Source organism: Eumetopias jubatus, unplaced genomic scaffold (genome assembly GCF_037043125.1).
Source record: "Eumetopias jubatus isolate StellerSeaLion01/CBP00866 unplaced genomic scaffold, mEumJub1_p1.0 scaffold_12, whole genome shotgun sequence".
NCBI classification, from domain to species: Eukaryota; Metazoa; Chordata; class Mammalia; order Carnivora; family Otariidae; genus Eumetopias; species Eumetopias jubatus.
Window position 1 is genome coordinate 91483725 of NW_028274818.1, and position 21153 is coordinate 91504877.

Sequence of the window (21153 nt, forward strand, 5' to 3'; positions counted from 1 at the left end):
TATTTTCCCAGCCATCTGGGCCTCCCTTAGCCCCGTCAAGTTGACACATAAAATTATCCATCACAGCAACCCAATTTGAACAGGCTTAAAATTTCTTTTTTTTTAAGATTTTATTTATTTATTTGAAGATAGAGAGAGAGAGCATGGGTGGGGAGGAGGGGCAGAGAGAGAGAGAGGAAGCGGGCTCTCTACTGAGCAAGGAGCCCAATGCGGGGCTCAATCCCAGGTCCCTGAGATGATGACCTGAGCCAAAGGCAGCTGTTTAACCGACTGAGCCACCCAGGTGCCCCCAGCCTTAAAATTTCTAGAAGGGAAACTGATTGGCTATACCATGATTTCAGGAATGGCTGAATTTAGTTGTTCAAGGGATATTTATTAAGAGTTTCTCTTTCTACTCATCTTTGACTCACTTCCATCTCTGTTGGTATAATTTTTGGCCCAGTTCTCCTCTTCTGGTGCTGAAGGTGGCTCTCCCAATCCTTCCTGGAAACGTCCTTGGTGTCAACCTCATTGGTTCTATCTGGTATCTAAACCAATCACTGATGCCTCATTAGGTAGAATAAGCTTACTTAATGTGTCTGATTTATCAACCACCTGTTGTTTGAGATTTGCTTCCCACTTCCACACCACGTGCTGTAACCAGAAAAGGTGCTAGGCAGATAATGCCTCAGGTTGAACAGATAAATGAGTTTCTTCACCCTTCTCCCTTTTATAAACTGAAGACTCTTGGACTCTAGAGAAAATACACAGATAATCTATTTCTACTTCTCATTTTATATATGAGCAGGACTAAAAGGGTAAGTGACTTGCCCAGTGATATAAAGCTGGTATATGACAGATGCAGAGTAAAAACCCATTTCTTTTGACTCTAGTTCAATGATTTTCCTCCCTATACAACTCTCTCTTTTTTTTAGAGAGAGAAACTGTGTGTGCAAATGAGGGGCAGAGGGGGAAGGACAGAGAGAATCCCTAGCAGGCTCCATGCTCTAGTGCAGAGCCTAACACGGGGCTCGATCTCATGTCCCTGAGATCTTGACCTGAGCCAAAATCAAGAGTTGGTCGCTTAACCAACTGAGACATCCAGGCACCCCAACTCTGACTCTTTTTTAAAGGATAATCCAATTTAAATCATAATCCAATTTGTGATAAAGCTGACCAGTTGTTGTTTTTTTCCCCCTTCTTTAAGTCAACGATACTTTTCTCCCAAGTACTTTTCATGGCTTTTGACTTGGCTCATCACTTGGGCTGCAGAACACATGAATAGGAATCTAGTCCCATGGAAATCTTGTGCTGCCTTATTGAAACTCAGTAACAACCTACTTGGGATTATCATTTTTATTTCCTGATCTGTGACCTAAAAATCTTTCTGGAAAAAATTATTATTTGTTCAAATGATCATAAATAAAAGTAATATTTTTCCTCTAAAGAAGGCAAATTTAGGGGTGCCTGGGTGGCTCAGTCAGTTAAGCGGCTGCCTTCAGCTCAGGTCATAATCCCAGGGTCCTGGGATCGAGCCCCGCATCAGGCTCCCTGCTCGGCGGGGAGCCTGCTTCTCCCTCTCCCTCTGCCTGCCTCTCTGCCTACTTGTTCTCTCTCTGCTCTGTATCTCTCTGCCAAATAAATAAATAAAATCTTTAAAAAAAAAAGAAGGCAAATTTATTGAAGAAATAGTAGCAAATACAGGGAAGCAATATAACTGTCCTAACTCCACTGCTCAGCAATGATCTTTATTAATATGTTGGTATATAATGATATTATATAATGGATCATATTATACATATTGCTCTGTAACTTGCTTTTCTCACTTAACAATATGTTACAAACATTTAGCAAGTCAATAATTATAAATCTATATCACCCATTTGAATGATTTTAGAATACTTAATTTGAATAAACCCTCATTTATTTAGATTATTCTCATGTTGTGAGATATTTCCTTTTTTTGCTATTATGAACAATACAATAAAGAGTATCTTATAATACATTTTTGGATACTATTCACTTGGGATCCCTTGGTCTTAAGAAACAGAATGGCTAAAATTAACACAGGAAACAACAGATGTTGGCGAGGCTGAGGAGAAAGGGGAACCCCTGTGCACTTTTTGTGGGAAGGCAAGCTTGTGCAGCTACTCTGGAGAACAGTTTGGAGGTTCCTCAAAAAGCTAAAAATAGAGGGGCGCCTGGTGGCTCAGATGGTTGAGCATCTGCCTTTGGCTCAGGTCATGGTCCCGGGGTCCTGGGATCGAGTCCCGCATCGAACTCCCTGCCCCTTGGGAAGCCTGATTCTCCCTCTGCCTCCTCTCTCTCTCTCTCTCTCTGTCTCTTTCTCCCTGTCTCATGAATAAATAAATAAAATATTTTTAAAAAATAAAAATAAATTTTAAAAAAGTTAAAAATAGAACTACCCTATGATCCAGCAACTGTTCTACTAGATATTTACCCAAATAATACAAAAATACTAATTCGGAGGGATACATGCACCTCAATATTTATAACAGCATTATTTACGATAGCCAAAACATGGAAAGACCCAAATGTCCATCAACTAATGAATGGATAAAGAAGATGTGGTATCTACCACCTCACACCCGTCAGAATGGCTAAAATTAACAAGTCAGGGAACGACAGATGTTAGCGGGGATGTGGAGAAAGGGGAACCCTCCTACACTGTTGGTGGGAATGCAAGCTGGTGCAACCACTCTGGAAAACAGTATGGAGGTTCCTCAAACAGTTGAAATTAGAGCTACCGTTCAATCCAGCAATTGCACTACTGGGTATTTACCACAAAGATACAAATGTAGGGACCCGAAGGGGTACGTGTACCCCAATGTTTATAGTAGCAATGTCCACAATAGCCAAACTGTGGAAAGAGCCAAGATGTCCATCGACAGATGAATGGATAAAGAAGAGGTGGTATATATACACAATGGAATATTATGCAGCCATCAAAAGGAATGAGATCTTGCCATTTGCAACGACGTGGATGGAACTGGAGGGTGTTATGCTGAGTGAAATAAGTCAATCAGAGAAAGACATGTATCACATGACCTCACTGATATGAGGAATTCTTAATCTCAGGAAAGAAACTGAGTGTTACTGGAGTGGTTGGGGGTGGGAGGGATGGGGTGGCTGGGTGATAGACATTGGGGAGGGTATGTGCTACAGTGAGCGCTGTGAATTGTGCAAGACTGTTGAATCACAGATCTGTACTTCTGAAACAAATAACGCAACATATTTTAAGAAAAAAGAAAAAGAAGAAGACAACAGGAGAGGAAGAGAAGGGGAGTATGTCAGAGGGGGAGACGAACCATGAGAGATGATGGACTCTGAAAAACAAACTGAGGGTTCTAGAGGGGAGGGGGGTAGGGGGATGGGTTAGCCTGGTGATGGGTATTGAGGAGGGCACGTTCTGCATGGAGCACTGGGTGTTATGAACAAACAATGAATCATGGAACACTGCACCAAAAACTAATGATGTAATATATGGTGATTAACATAACAATAAAAAATTAAAAAAAAAGAAGATGTGGTATCTATATACAATGGAATATTACTCAGCCATCAAAAAGAATGCAGTCTTGCCATTTGCATGATGTGGTTAGAACTAGAGTGTATTATGCTAGACGAAATAAGTCAGAGAAAGACAAATACCATATGATCTCACTCATACGTAGAATTTGAGAAAACTATCAGAAGGGCAAGAAAGAGAGAGGTAAACCAAGAAACAGACTCATAACTATAGAGAAGAAACTGATGGTTACCAGAGAGGAGGATGATGGGAGGAATGGGTGAAATAGGTGATAGGGATTAAGGAGAGCACTTGTGATGAACACCTGGTGTTGTATGGACGTGTTGAATCACTAAACTCTAGACCTGAAACTAACATTACATTGTATGTTAACTAACTGGAATTTAAATAAAAACAAAAAAAAAGTTAATCGTGGCTAGCTTGAAGGGAGGAAGAAAGAATTTATTGGATTGATTGAGGGGACCCACAAATTTGAATCACAAAGTGAAAAAGTAAACATCAGAAGGGAGATGGATCTGGGAAGCTCTGAGGATTCAGGTAGCAGAAGCTAATGGCCCCTACCATGGACATAAGTCAACTACAACTGTGTTCTGACCTTGATCACCTCCACTGAAGTCCAAGGAAGGTCCATAAGATTTTCCTTGTGTACACGTCCACCACCATTTGGCCAAGACAACACATGACATCTTTATTGACCGTCCTACTCAAAATCACAAGGAGAAATAATAATTTCCCAAAGAAAAATCCAAGAGCTTTAATTAGAAAAAAGGGATGGATGTCAGACAACTGAAAATGACACCACAATGCACTTGTCTGAATATTTCAGAGATTAAATTCCTTGAAATGAAATGATTAGTTGGGAGAATAAAAACTCATTTTAAAAAATCTTCTAAATAATGCAAAAAATTATTGGCAACTAAAAAGCTAATAAAGAGAAAGTTATATTTCATAATAATAGAATTAGTAATAAGTTGTTAGAAGAAATCCCAGGAGGTTTGTCTCAATCTGCCTTTCATATTATATTTTAGAATTCCAGCCAGAGACAGAGGGAACGTGGGTAGAGTCTTATGCCAAAACACATCACTCTGTGCTTCATGAAATATGTGACTTAAAGTAACAGGTTCCAAAGAAGAGGGTGAATGCATTTATTTCATTGAAACAACAACAACAACAACAACAACAACAACAGAGAAATAAATGTAATCTTTTGAACTCAGGTTCTTATGTTTAAGTATAATTATATAAAACGTAAAGAGACGGTCTAGCAGAATGGTTTAGAACAAAGGGTTTGGGTCTAAACATATCTCATTTGAATTCAGGCTCTACTACTCTTTAGCTTCTTTACTTTAAATTAACATCTTAGCTTCCATTTCCTCACTGGTAAATATATCTAATATTAGTACCTACCTGAATGGGTTATTGTGGAGTTGAAATAAAATAATTCTAGTATGGACACGTAGGGGACTGGCTGGATTATAGTAGGTCCTCAGTGAGTATTAGCCTTTGATTTATTCCTAGTGGAGTGAAGTGGCTTAAGTCCCCCGACCCCAAAAGAATGCAAGATTCCCCATCATTCCCCATCAAACACTGGATTTGGAACATCGTCCTAGAGGACTCATAGCTCTGGAGGAATTGCTGGATGTTCATATAAGGATATCTCTCCTATTCCATCTTCTGGATTGTGTTATGAGGGACATTTTTAAGCCGACCTTCATCCTTGGCAGGGACAGTACAAGAGCCATCTTTATAATGGTTTGGAAACAGTCCTACTCCCTCATAACTGTACTTTATTTCAAAATTATTTTTACTTACTAAATATATCTTTTTATAAAAGCACTTTGAAAGGATGTGTGTAGCTTAAAATAATACCTATGTATCTATGACTTAGCTTGAGACATAGAACATTTAAACATTATCAGAACTTGGGAGGTCATCCTTCTACTTCTTTCTGACCGTTTTCTCATTTTTCTCCTTCTTAGAGGTCAGTGCTCTTCAGATTCTGTGTTATTCATTCTTTGCTTTACTTTATAGATTTTCCAGGGAGGTATACATTCCCAAACACTATTTTTTGCCTGTTTTAGAAAATATACACAGAATCATATAGAATGCATTCTTTTATAACTTGTTTTTTGTGGTACAAATGATAATTTGAGATCCATGGATGCTGCTTTGCAGCTCACTCTTTCTTATTACTTTTAAAAAGTCTTCTAAATAAATTACTGTCTGCCTCCTACTGCACCACGATTTATATATACCTCCTTTGGAGATGGTCATTTGGAATATTTATTTTTTTATTATTACAAATGCTGCTGCTGTAAAAGCATGAACACTCCCAGAACACATAGGCAAAAGTTTCTCTAGAATGTATGCCTATGAGTGGAACTGCTGGGTATTGACAATATACATGTTTAACTCTCTCCTATAAGGATGGATCATTTCCTAACTGGGTGTACCAATTTACATGCCCACTGGCTATGAATGAGAGTTCCTGTTGTTCCACATCCTTGCCATACCTGAGAATATTAGACTTTTTGTTCCCCAGTATTGCTAGTATGATGAGGTAGAATGGTATTTCAATAAATTTTCTTCATTAATAATGATGTTAAAATGTTTTAATATATTTCTGGGCTGTCCCTGTTTCCTTTCCTTTACTTTGAAAGTTCATTTACCTAGTGTGAATTTTTTCTCTTTCTTGTTGATTTGTAGAAGCTCATTACATATTATGAATATGGAGTCTTCCTTGGTTATTCATGTGGCAGATATGTTCTCAGTTTGTGGTTTATCTTTTCACTTCCTTTATGATATAAAACTGGTGTTTGCAGAGATGGAGAAGAACCTGGGTATCCGAATAGTTTCTGAGATATTTTCTGCTAGGTCCCTGTGTGATCTGCTTTATCACCTGGGCTCTTCACTCACTATTCTTGTCTAAGTGCTCACTCTCTCTCTCTTTCTCTTAACCAAGAATGGGTTATAGTCCTGAATCTCAGCCAATTTACTTGGAGCCTTTGACCTAAAGTTCAGGTTCTACTTCCTGTGCTCAGTTATTGCTCTGGACCCTTCGTGATTGCATTAATAACCCAGAGCCTGGGCTGTATTGCTCACTTGGCTTTGCGTTATCACAAGCTCCAAGAGTCTTGCTTGCTGAAATAGAGATGAAGAATCCCATGGCTCAGGACCATTTGTGCAGACAATTTGGAACCTTTAAGGTGATGACGAAAAACCTACAGCGTGGACTGATGGCCATCTAGACTTCTTTGACTTGTTTGAAAGATAAGTGAATGACTGCCTATCTGTCATTGTCTGAGCCTCATCCAACCTGCTTTCAAAATATGGTTGGATCTTCACATACAAAGTGGCTAAAAAATTCAAGTAGTTTCTTAACTATTAACTCTATAGTAAACCTATACATATATGTATGTATGTTGATGTGGATGTATTTGCCATTTCATGCATGTATATATGTGTGTGTCTAGATAGACAGATATAGATATTGATAGATATAAGTATTCATATGATCTCTGTCCACGTTCCAGAACCCATTGTGATGCGGTAAGAATTACAGAAGATAAGGCTGTTAGGGAATGACATGTGACAGCTTTACGGATTAGGTCCCATGTCTCTTCAGGATGCAGGGTTGAGCTACAAACACTATTTAGTGCTTAGGTGTTGCTTAGAATTGTAGCCAATTTTGATAAAATATATCTCAAATCACAGAGGGATCTTAGGACAGCAGGCAAGAGTGAAATCCTGGTCCATGGACCCAAGAGGAGCCTCGCCAGCTTTTTAGGTAGGTAATTGATGAAAGGCATCAGATTTTTAGAGATGACCAAGCTGGAGGCAACTACATAGCTCTAGCATAGTCTCTGGATTGTGGTGACCAGAAAGAAGAGAGTGGAGAGAAGAGGGGTTGTCAGCTGTAAGAGGTGAAATTCAAACTCAAGTCTATTTGATCACGAAGGGCTTAACCACTGGTGATTTACTATAAAACTGCATTCCAACATCTGTATCTCCCAAACTCATTTCTGCACAGAATAAACACATCTGCCATCCTTTCTTTGGGCTTCCATGGAATGATCTACAGTTATTAGGTCGTAAACACACCGACCTGGCATAGGACCCCTTCCATTTTCTAAGCCTGGACTACATTCCCCTCATGTCCCTCTGACCCCCTTCTTTTTCTTTAAAGATTTATTTTGGAGAGAGAGAGAGCAAGAGCACAAGCCGGAGGGGCAGGGAGAGGGAGAATGTCAAGCAGAGTCCACTGAGGGCTGAGCCCAATGCAGGGCTTGACCTCAGGATGCTGAGATCATGACCTGAGCCAAAACCAAGAGTGGGACACTTAACCAATTGAGCCACCCAGGCAACCCCCCCACCCCGGTCCCCTTCTATCTTCTTTTTGGCCTCATCTGAGGGCCACTTTCTCATGGAGGCCTTTGCTGGATGTCTCAGGAGGGAGATTCACTTGCTTTATGCTCTCTTGGCATTATATATTTGGCCTTTTGTAAACCTCATCAGCCTTGTCATTATAGATGATTATCTTTCCGTTGTGTTTAGCAGAGACCAGGTCTGCCTTGTACCCTGCTGTACCCCTAGGACCTAGACAGAGCATAGCCTGGAGCATAGTAGGTGCTGAATTGACATGTATTGAATGAAAGAACGAGTAAATAAATAATGGAGAGCAAGTTGGTGCCAGGACTCAGTATAGACACTGAGTCTCCTGATTTCCAGAACCAGCACATTTGCTCCCATGCATTAGACTTCCTTCAGCCCTCTAGGCTCTTCTTAGGTATGCCCAGAGGACACCGTCTTCATTCCTTCCCATGGGAGCATTTGGCCCTTTCACAATGCTTTTCTAGGAAAATTTCCCAACTATTTTTTTGTCTACACTGGGCTACGCCATATGCTTGGATGGACAAAGAACATGAACATCATTCTCTCAGTACCTACTGTTTATTGTAAGAATTAATGTAAAACACCCAACACTTCCTGATGCATGGGAAGAGCTCAGGAAATGGTATCTGTCTGCAGAAGGGGTACCCTAAGAAATGGGGGTAATTCCCAAGTCCGGGAAAATTAGCCCACCATCAGTCTTTGCTCAATGACGTGGTCTTCCCTAGAAAACCAGTGCTTGCTTTCTTTAATTTCTTTCTTTTCTTTTTTCTTTATCTTTTTCTTTTTCTTCCCTTCTTTCTTCCTTAGCATTTTATAGTATTTTAATATATTTATTTATTTAATATATATTTTATATATTATATATATTATTTAATATATTTATATATTTTATATATTATTTAATATATATTTAATATATTATACATAATATATATAAATTTCCTCTTCCTGCCATTCCTCTTATTTTTTTATTTAAAAAATTTTTAATATTTAAGTATAGTTGACATACATTATAGTAGTTGCAGGTGTACATCATAGTGGTTTGACAATTTCACGCAACACTCAGTGCTCACCACATGTTGTCACCGTCTGTCACCATACAATGTTACATTTTTACTGATTATTTTCCCTATGCTGTACGTTTCATCTCTGTGACTTATTTATTTTATACCTTTTAATACCCTTCATCTATTTTGCCCATCCCCATCCCCTCCTCTCTTGTAACCACCAGTTGTTCTCTGTATTTATGAGTCTCTTTGTATTTGTTTGTTTGTTTTGTTTTTTTAGATTCCACATATAAGTGTAATCATAAGGTATTTGTCTTCCTCTGACTTACCTCATTTAGCATAATGCTCTCTAGGCCTATCCATGTTGTCACAAATGGCAAGATCTCATTCTTTTTTATGCCCGAGTAGTATTCCATTGTGTATATATACCTCATCTTTATCTGTTCATCTGTGGATGGACACTTGGGCTGTTTCCATATCTTGGCTGTTGTCACTAATGCGGCAATAAACATAGGGGTGCAAACGCCTTTTCAAATCCATGTTTTCATTTTCTTTGGGTAAATTCCCAGCAGTGGAATTGGTAGATCCTATGGTATTTCTATTTTTTAATTTTTTGAGGAACTCTATACTGTTTTCCACAGCAGCTGTACCAGTTTGCATTCCCACCAACAGTGACCAGTGCTCTTTCTCGATGTTAGAAGGACGTATCCATAATATCAGCACTAACGCTTGCTTTTGGAGATGACCACACTTGGCCGGCTTCCTGTCGATCTCACTCTTCAGTAGATTTTAAGTTAGTTAAGCACCTTCTGTTTTATAAGCCATTCCACTAGGTGTCACAGGGGAGATAGTGATCGGTCTGACTTCCCTCCTTTAGGTCAATCAGAGTAGAGCAGGGACTTACATGGGTCAAAGGTCAAAGAGGGTAAAAATAGACAATTTTCTTTCTGGACATGTTACATAAATGGAATCATGTTGTGTGTGTGTGTGTGTGTGTGTGTGTGTGTGTGTGTCTGGCTTCTTGCTCTTAGTATTACGTTTTTAGGGTTCTTCTGTTGTTTTACATATCATTATGGTGTTCCTTTTTGCTGCTGAATGGTATTTTGCTGGATAGATAGATATACCATGGGTCTGGGGGTGGGGACCAAGATTAACTATCACCAGGCATGAGGAATATTATTGGGATGATGGAAATGTTTTAAAGTTGGATTATGGTGATGGCTTTGCAACTCAGTATATTTGTTAAAAACTGTTACATTGTGCACTTTACCCCGATCAATTTTATGGTATGTAAATATTGTCTCAATAAAATTGTTAATAAAGAAAATGAAGTGCAACGAAAACTCAGAATGGGGAAATCATTTCAGGCTTTGCATGGTAAGAGAGGCTTCCTGGAAGAGGTGTCATGAAAGATGGGCTTGATTAATTGTATTGGCGTGAGTACTAAAAGATGCCTGTGAATGCCTGCTATGACACCTTCCTAGGACATCTCATTTCAAAACTTCATTTTACAAATCCCAGACCCCACTGTGGAGTGACTTGCTTAAGGGCACCCAACTAGCACGTGATGGCACAGCCTGGAGCCCCCGCCTCACCAGCATGGAAGCCTCTTGCCTGTAACCACGGTGCATCCCGCCTCTGTCCCCGCTTCTAAATCTCTGGGAATGTGAGGATGCAGTGGTTTTGCGCACCATCTATCATCATCTTGTTTGCCGAAAGACGACCTAATTTGCTACTATCTAACTGAATTCAAACTTCATAGCAAGGCGACATAATAAAAACATCCTCCTAATAGTGCACTGTTTTAAAGGCAAATGAATTGCTCAGATATGAAATTAGAATCGTGCTCTCCAAGTGCACGGAAGCTGGAGGATACATAGCGCCATAACATTGATTTCAATTACGTCCTAACCTTCAGCATGATGATGTGACATTATAGCCCTCTGTCACCGACAGCGGATCCACCCTCATTTTTATTTCTCTTGTTAAATATAAGCTTTGTTGTGCTCCATCAATCTCTGCAAATATTCCGCTGTTTACAACTTGGATAATCTTTGTGTTATCTGCAGGAGTAATTGGATTCCTACAAACGTGGCTGAATTTTCAACATCACCGGGGTGGGGGAGAAATGGGCATCTGACACAATGAAAGCACCCCCGATTGCAGAAACCTCTTTTGTTCTCTAGTTAAAGCTGACCTTTTGTCTCCGGTTTGAAAGGTTATGTCCTAATAAGTTTGGGCATTTGTAACAGAAAGGAGGTATTTCCTTTAAATGAAACAAGGCTGTAAAAGTCACAGCTCTTTGGCTCCTCCAAAGTCATCGCCTCTGTGGCCGGTCATTATCTCATTCAAGAAATAAGGATGAAGGGGTTCACATATGTTTTTAAAAAATTACTCTCTTTTGGGAGAATACGGATTGTGCGCGCACAGGCAGGCGCACGCGCAGACACACACCCGGAATCCACAGTCTGTGTTCCTTTTGCCAGTAACTTCCATTCTTTTCCATCAACGTGGGTATTTGGAAGGGAAGGAAGATAGTGTGGCTTTCTTATCTTGGTTCTGCCACTTACCACCAGCCGGCTAACCTTGGGCAAAGTAACCTCTCCGAGGCTCGGTTTCCCCCTGCTTAAAATGGGGGATCCTGATACAATTTACATTGTAGAGTTGTTATGAATATATATTAGTAGATATGTAAAATTCTTAGAACACTGGCACGGAGTAAGCATTCATGTTTGTTAACTAAACTCAATAAGAGGAGAAAAATGACATGTGGATGCCATCTTGCCAAAATGTAGGGTAATGGTGGGGCTTGGAATTTTTAGGTTATTCTCAGAAAAGTAAAAGCTTGAGAAGAAGGGAGCCGCATGAAGGAGGGTGACCTCTGGGCCTGAGGGACAGGGAGGCCATGGTGCAGATGATATCCCATATACCACATAATCCCTAACAGGGGGGATTCCCCCTCTAAAACCCAAGAGCATCCAGCGTCTGCGTCCCATTGCCAATGGATTATTTTTACTCTTAAAGAAGTGAAAGGAGATCGCTTATGATTTGTTATCATAGCAATAGTTTTCAGATAAAAAGATGTAAAGTTTTGGCAATAAGAAATAATAAAAAATAATTAAAATAAATTCATTTAATAGAAGTTGTTAAAATGATAATATTTCAGGCATTGTTATGGAAAGATGCTAATGATACATTGCTAGGAGTCTGTTTAAAAAAAAACTATGCTTAGGAAAATGTACGGATGGGTATACAGTAAGTCATAGTTTTTTAATTTAAAATTTTTTAAGATTTATTTACTCATTTTACTTTTAAAAATATTTTATTTATTTATTTATTTATTGAGCACTCCAGCATGGGGAGGGGCAGAGATAGAGGGAGAGAGAGAATCTTAAGCTGGCTCCATGCCCAGCCCAGAGCCCTGCGTGGGGCTGGATCTCACTACCCTGAGATCATGACCTGAGCTGAAATCAAGAGTCGGACACTTAACCAACTGAGCCACCCAGGTGCCCCCAGAATATAGATTTTTAAAAATCCAACTATTCATTTTTGCATCAATGGGAAAATTACCCAAGGAGTTACTCCATAGAGCTTGGCATGCGAATGTATTTGGAGGGGCACTGATATTTCTTCAAATTCTAGGAATCTTATTTGGGAATTTAACAAACCTACAAATTCAGTGGCCATATAAGGGAGAAATGCACCCTCACATATGGCCTAATAGAGGATGAGTTGATGGATAGAATACCTATGCTGTCTCCACAAAATTTATATAGATAATAAAATATGTTCGTGGTGGAAAGAAAGGTACACAGAACATGAACATTATGTAAAGTCTTGCCCCACAGACAGAACCTCTGTCAACATTTTGTATATGTCCTTGTAGTATCTACCCTTCCTCTTTCTCTCTATAAACCAAAGGGGAAGAGAAGAAAAATAAAATAAGACAATAACAGAGAGGGAAGCAAATCATGAGAGACTCTTAACTCTAGGAGACAAACTGAGGGTTGCTGGAGAGGAGGTGGGTGGGGGATGGGGTAACTGGGTGTTGGGCATTCAGGAGGGCACTGATGTGATGAGCACTGGGTGTTATCTGCAACTGATGAATCACTAAATTCTACCCGTGAAACTAATAATACACTATATGTGAACTAACTTGAATTTAAATAAAAAAGGAAATATACAGATGGAAGTTTCTCTATCTGTACATATATCTATATTTTGTAGTCTGAATAGAGACAGTTTGAGTACTTGCAGACTGAAACTACATATATATACATACACACACACACACTTTCTGTTTTTAACAAAATTAAGATCACAGAATACACAATATATCCTGCCTTATTACATTTGGATGATTTTGCTTAATAGAATACCATACGCATTTTCCCGTGATGCTAAATATTCTCTGCAACATGATTTTAATGGCTACATAATATTTCATTATATGGCCATACCATAATTTATTTCACAAATCTCCTATTGTGAATAGTTATGTTTTTTAAATTTATCACTATTATAAATACTGTTGTGATACTATCACATGTGCATTTCTGAGTATTTCCTTTGGATAAGTTCCTGGAAGTAAAATTACTGGAGGGGAGGATATAAACACTTTTATAAGGCTTTTGATATATCTTGCCAAATTACCCTCAAGAAAGGATAAAACAATTTATTTTCCTACCATCAGTGAATGTATTACCTCACTGCCCTCTTGACAACAGGCAGCATTCCATATATAATTTTATTCTTTGTCAATTTGATAGATGAATAATGGCATTTTGTTGTTGTTTTAATTTGCATGTATTTGATTACAAAATAGACTGATTCTTTCTTGAATCCATATGTAATTCTTCATTTGTGAGCTGTCAACTGGTGTTCCTTGCTTTTTTTTTTTTTCTATTGGATGTTCCTCTTTGTTTTTCTTTATCGATCCACTAAAGCTATTTAAATATCAGATATGTTAGATTTGGGGGTCAAAAGTGGTAAGAATGCATATAGAAAGCGTTCTTTTTTTTAAAGATTTTATTTATTCATTTGAGACACAGAGATACAGAGAGAGAGAATGAGTAGGGGGAGAGGCAGAGGGAGAGAGAGAAGCAGACTCCCTGCTGAGCCAGGAGCCTGATGTGGGGACTTGATTCCAGGACCCTGGGATCATGACCTGAGCTGAAGGCAGTTGCTTAACCATCTAAGCCACGCAGGCGCCCCTAGAAAGCATTCTGGTAGACTAAACCCTGAACCATTAATGAACCCGGAAGCATTACTCTATCTCTGGGGATTAGGGGAAATGGTAAGAGGGAAGTGCTTGTTTATTCTCAGCTTCTCTCCCAACTGGACCCACTGTTCACCTTTTTCTGTCCTATCCTATGCCTCAGGAGGCTGACCTCTCTCTATGCACTGGATTCTTCAGGACCCCTTGCTCTCTACTTTCCAGTTGGTTTTGGCTAGTGGGCATCAGTGACCGTGGATCAGAGGGCAGGAGAAGAGAGGCAAGTGAGGATTTATGTCCTCCCCCACCCCCTGCCTCCCTGGCTGTAGGTCTGGTAGAACTGGGGTCCCTCTGTGGTCACAGCTTCTGTCAGATGACCCTATGTCCATAGGTCCAACTGTTGATCTAGAAACATCAACTCTCCCCTTGGCCACCTTCAGCCTGGGTGGTCAAGAGCTTCCTGCTGCTGCTGGTGCTTAGAACTCCCCCATCCCCTGTGGCTTTCCTTCGCTGTGCCCACATGTCTGCATATAGCACCTTCACTGATCCCTCTTCACGTGAACCCCACACATAGGTCATCTGGTTCCTGCCAGGACCCTGTGTCATAAGGGAGGTGATTAACTTTTACTCTAAATATTTCCGTAGTGTTGTTGATTTCATTTTTTTCTCAGTAATCAAGTATTCATTTTGTTGTTCTTTTTTCTTTTAAGAATTTTATTTATTTGTCAGAGAGAGAGTACAAGCAGGGGGAGCAGCAGAGGGAGAAGCAGGCTCCCCACTGAGCAGGGAGCCTGATGCGGGGCTCAATGCCAGGACCCGTGGATCATGACCTGAGCTGAAAGCAGATGCTTAAACCCACTGAGCCACCCAGGTGCCCCTTCATTTTGTAATTAGCTACAGTCCTTGTATATTTTTTTCTCCTGGCCACTTGGATTTGCTCTTCTGGGATTTAAAAGGCATTGTCCATTTTCTCTATCGAGTTATCAGCCCCTTTCTTGTCAATAGGTAAGAGTTCATTGACTATTACAGGTTTTTAGACAGTGTATCTCACCTCTATTATAAATGTCCCCTGAATCTATTGTCTGTCTTTTGATTTCATTTAAAATATGTTTTGACATACGCAGATTATAAAATTATATTAAGCCAAATTGCCTGTACATCCTTTTGTCATCTCTGTGTATCCTGTGCCAATTAATAAGGCTTTATCCTAAGAATTTGTAAATAGAGTCTCTTCAGTAGTTTTCTCAGATTTTTGCTCAAATTTTATTTGCGAATCTATCAACTCTTCAGTTGATGCTGAAGTTTTGACTCTTTCGAATAATGTTGCTAGGAACGTGCAAGTCTTTGAGTGGATAGGGAATTTATTTTTTATATGATGTGAGGTTGGTGTTCAGACTCATTCATAGTCAGAGACTATAGTCCTATCTAATTGTCAGTGTAACAAAATATCACTTTACTTTTAAGAGTTTGGCCAAAAGAAGCCCCACAAAAATTAAAAATTTTAACACTTTCCTGATGGCCATAAAGGGAAAGTTGCTTTCAGAAGTTACTGGAGAAAGTGTAAATTTTTACAGTCCTTTTGGAAAGGAAAAATGGCAATATCTCTTAAAATTAAAAGTACACATGCTGTTCAACCCAGCGATACCACGTCTGGGAATTCAACCCATAGTAATAAAAACATCAATAAATTAAGACACATACACCAGGATGTTTATAGCAGCCTTGCTTGTAGTAGCAAAAATAAATGTGGATGACAAAGAAAGGTTGAAAAATCTATATAATAGAATATTTTGCAGCCAAAGACTGAATTATAGCTGTAACAGTTAGAAGGATGTCTACGAGGCATTGTTGAGTAAGAAGAGAAAGGTAAAGAAATGTTTTTCATATACTATTTTTATTAAGCTAACAGTGACCAAAAAAAGATGTGTGGGCGGGGTGGGGGGGCAAATCTGCAAATAATTAAAGAGAAAGGCAGAGAAGAACTTAGAGCTGTTTGTTAGCACAGGCTGTGTTCTTATGCGATTTGGGAGTAGGGCAAGAGAAAACATTGTAATAGAAGATGACAATTCTCCACTTATGATAGGATCCCTGTTTGGTTTGTTACAGATATCTGCATCCATTTGCATAAATAAATTAGAAAAAAGAATATATCTGTAACGATTGACTTGTAAAGCTGTCCGTGACAGATTCTCAGGCGTGAAGGCCAAGTTGCATTGAAATGTGTAAACAAACAACAAAGAAAACCCATTTGTGTATACATATACATATGGTGACGTTTAGTTGTACAACAGAAGAAAAGTAGGTTGTATTCCAAATCGTGCATAGGAGTGGGCAGTGAAAGGGAGAAAGAGGCCAAGGAAATCAGGAGAACAAGGAAGTGAAGGATTTGCACACATACGATTTTATATTATTGCAATTGAAGTATTTTTATCATTCGAAAAATATAGTAATTTTTTATATTAACTTTTTTTGAAAAACAGGAAAACACAGAGGGGGGAGAAGTACTATACTCGAACATTGTCCAAGGGGTTTAGGAAGGTAGATAAGAGCACTACCTGGGTAAAAGATAATAGTCTCCAAATTGAACCAAATCCTCTACCCAATATTCAGTCTTCTGATCCATTAACATAGGATGTTTTACTATTTCTTTAAATATTCTTTAATTCCTTTCAAGAATGTTTTATAGTTTTACAGGTATAATTTCTCAATTCTTTTAAAATATTTTATTAAGTATTTTAGTCTTTGCTATTATTTTTAAAGGAGTTGCTTTATTAATATGTTTATTTAAATTTTCTTATTATGTTAATCACCATACATTACAACATTAGTTTTGTATGTAGTGTTCCATGATTCATTGTTCGTGCATAACACCCAGTGCTCCACACAGAACGTGCCCTCTTTAATACCCATTACCAGGCTAACCCATCCCCCACCCCCTCCCCTCTAGAACCCTCAGTTTGTTTTTCAGAGTCCATCGTCTCTCATGGTTCATCTCCCCCTCCGAATTCCCCCCCTTCATTCTTCCCCTCCTCCTATCTTCTTCTTTTTTTTTCTTAACATATATTGCATTATTTGATTCAGAGGTACAGATCTATGATACAACAGTCTTCCACAATTCACAATGCTCACCATAGCACATACCCTCCCCAATGCTATCACCCAGCCACCCCATCCCTCCCACCCCAACCCTCCGTTTGTTTCCTGAGATTAAGAATTCCTCATATCAGTGAGGTCATATGATATATGTCCTTCTCTGATTGACTTATTTCACTCAGCATAACACACTCCAGTTCCATCCACGTCATTGCAAATGGCATGATCTCATTCCTTTTGAAGGCTGCATAATGTTCCATTGTATATATATATACCACCTCTTCTTTATCCATTCATCTCTTGATGGACATCTAGGCTCTTTCCACAGTTTGGCTATAGTGGACATTGCTGCTATAAACATCGGGGTGCACGTACCCCTTCGGATCCCTACATTTGTATGTTTGGGGTAAATACCCAGTAGTGCAATTGCTGGATCGTATGGTAGCTCTCTTCAACTTTCTGAGGAACCTCCATACTGTTTTCCAGAGTGGTTGCCCCAGCTTGCATTGCCACCAACACTGTAGGAGGGTTTCCTCTTTCTCCGCATCCCCACCAACGTCTGTCGTTTCCTGACTTGTTAATTGTAGCCATTCTGACGGGTGTGAGGTGGTATGTCATTGAGGTTTTGATTTGGATTTCCCTGATGCCAAGCGATGTTGAACACTTTTTCATGTGTCTGTTGGCCATTTGGATGTCTTCTTTGGAAAAATGTCTGTTCATGTCTTCTGCCCATTTCTTGATTGGATTATTTGTTCTTTGGGTGTTGAGTTTGATAAGTTCTTTATAGATTTTGGATACTAGCCCTTTATCTGATATGTCATTTGCAAATAATTTCTCCCATTCTGTCAGTGTCTTTTCGTTTTGTGGACTGTTTCTTTTGCTGTGCAAAAGCTTTTTATCTTGATGAAATCCCAGTAGTTCATTTTTGCCCTTGCTTCCCTTGCCTTTGGCGATGTTTCTAGGAAGAAGTTGCTGCGGCTGAGGTCGAAGAGGTTGCTACCTGTGTTCTCCTTTAGGATTTTGATGGACTCCTGTCTCACATTTAGGTCTTTCAACCATTTGGAGTCTATTTTTGTGTGTGGTGTAAGGAAATGGTACAGTTTCATTCTTCTGCACATGGCTGTCCAATATTCCCAACACCATTTGTTGAAGAGACTGTCTTTTTGCCATTGGATATTGTTTCCTGCTTTGTCAAAGATGAGTTGACCATAGAGTTGAGGGTCCATTTCTGGGCTCTCTATTCTGTTCCATCGATCTATGTGTCTGTTTTGGTGCCAGTACCATACTGTCTTCATGATGACAGCTTTGTAATAGAGCTGGAAGTCCGGAATTGTGATGCCGCCAGCTTTGCTTTTCTTTTTCAAGATTCCTCTGGCTATTCGGGGTCTTTTCTGGTTCCATACAAATTTTAGGATTATTTGTTCCATTTCTTTGAAAAAGGTGGATGGTATTTTGATGGTGATCGCATTGAATGTGTAGATTGCTCTAGGTAGCATTGACATCTTCACGATGTTTGTTCTTCCAATCCATGAGCATGGAAGGTTTTTCCATTTCTTTGTGTCTTCTTCAATTTCTTTCATGAGTATTTTATAGTTTTCTGAGTACAGATCCTTTGCCTCTTTGGCTAGATGTATTCCTAGGTATCTTATGGTTTGGGGTGCAATTGTAAATGGGATTGACTCCTTGATTTGTCTCTCTGTCTTGTTGTTGGTGTATAGGAATGCCACTGATTTCTGTGCAATGATTTTATATCCAGCTACTTGACTGAATTCCTGTATGAATTCTAACAGTTTTGGGATGGAGTCTTTTGGGTTTTCCACATACACTATCCTATCATCTGCAAAGAGTGAGTTTGACTTCCTCTTTGCCGATTTGGATGCCTTTGATTTCTCTTTGTTGTCTGATTGCTGTCGCTAGGACTTCTAATACTATATTGAATAGCGGTGGTGAGAGTGGACATCCCTACCGCATTCCTGACCTTAGGGGAAAAGCTCTCAGCTTTTCCCCATGGAGAATGATATTCGCTGTGGGTTTTTCATAGATGGATTTTATGATGTTGAGGTATGTACCCTCTATCCCTATACTCTGAAGAGTTTTGATCAAGAAAGGATGCTGTACTTTGTAAAATGCTTTTTCTGCATCTATCGAGAGGATCATATGATTCTTGTTCTTTCTTTTGTTAATGTATTGTATCACATTGATTGATTTGTGGATGTTGAACCATCCTTGCAGCCCGGGGATAAATCCCACTTGGTCGTGGTGAATAATCCTTTTAATGTCCTGTTGGATCCTATTGGCTAGTATTTTGGTGAGAATTTTTACATCCATGTTCATCTAGGATATTGGTCTGTAATTCTCCTTTTTGATGGGGTCTTTGTCTGGTTTTGGGATCAAGGTAACGGTGGCCTCATAAAATGAGTTTGGACGTTTTCCTTCCATTTCTGTTTTTTGGAACAGTTTCAGGAGAATAGGTATTAATTCTTCTTGAAATGTCTGATAGAATTCCCGTGGGAAGCCATCTGGCCCTGGGCTTTTGTTTGTTGGGAGATTTTTGATGACTGCTTCAATTTCCTTAGTGGTTATAGGTCTGGTCAGGTTTTCTATTTCTTCCTGGTTCAATTTTGGTAGTTGGTACATCTCTAGGAATGCACCCATTTCTTCCAGGTTATCTAATTTGCTGGCATAGAGTTGCTCATAAAATGTTCTTACAATTGTTTGTATTTCTTTGGTGTTGGTTGTGATCTCTCCCCTTTCATTCATGATTTTGTTGATTTGGGTCCTTTCTCTTTTCTTTTTGATCAGTCTGGCCAGGGGTTTATCAATCTTCTCAATTCTTACAAAGAACCAGCTCTTAGTTTCGTTGATCTGTTCTACTGTTCTTTTGGTTTCTATTTCATTGATTTCTGCTCTGATCTTTATTATTTCTCTTCTCCTGCTGGGTTTAGGCCTGATTTACTCTTCTTTCTCCAGCTCCTTTAGGTGCAGGGTTAGGTTGTGTATTTGAGACCTTTCTTGTTTCTTGACAAAGGCTTGTATTGCTATATACTTTCCTCTCAGGACTGCCTTTGCTGTATCCCAAAGATTTTGAACAGTTGTGTTTTCATTCTCATTGGTTTCCATGAATTTTTTAAATTCTTTTTTAATTTCCTGGTTGACCCATTCATTCTTTAGTAGGATGCTCTTTAGCCTCCATGTATTTGAGTTCTTTCAGACTTTCCTCTTGTGATTGAGTTCTAGTTTCAAAGCATTGTTGTCTGCAAATAGTCAGGGAATAGTCCCAATCTTTTGGTACCAGTTGAGACCTGATTTGTGACCTAGGATGTGATCAATTCTGGAGAATGTTCCATGGGCACTAGAGAAGAATGTGTATTCCATTGCTTTGGGATGGAATGTTTGAATATGTCTGTAAAGTCCATTTGGTCCAGTGTGTCATTTAAAGTCTTTATTTCCTTGTTGATATTTTGGTTAGATGATCTGTCCATTTCAGTTAGGGGGGGTGTTACTGTCCCCCACTATTATTGTATTGTTGTCAATGTGTTTCTTTGCTTTTGTTATTAATTGCCTTATATAATTGGCTGCTCCCACGTTAGGGGCATAGATATTTACAATTGTTAGATCTTCTTGTTGGATAGACCCTTTAAGTAGGATATAGTGTCCTTCTTCATCTCTTATTACAGTCTTTGTTTTAAAATCTAATTTGTCTGATATAAGGATTGCCACCCCAGCTTTCTTTTGGTGTCCATTAGCATGGTAAATGGTTTTCCACCCCCTCACTCTCAATCTGGGGGTGTCTTTGGGTCTAAAATGAGTCTCTTGCAGACAGCATATCGATGGGTCTTGTTTTTTAACCCAATCTGATAGCCTGTGTCTTTTGATTGGGGCATTTAGCCCATTTACATTCAGGGTAACTATTGAAA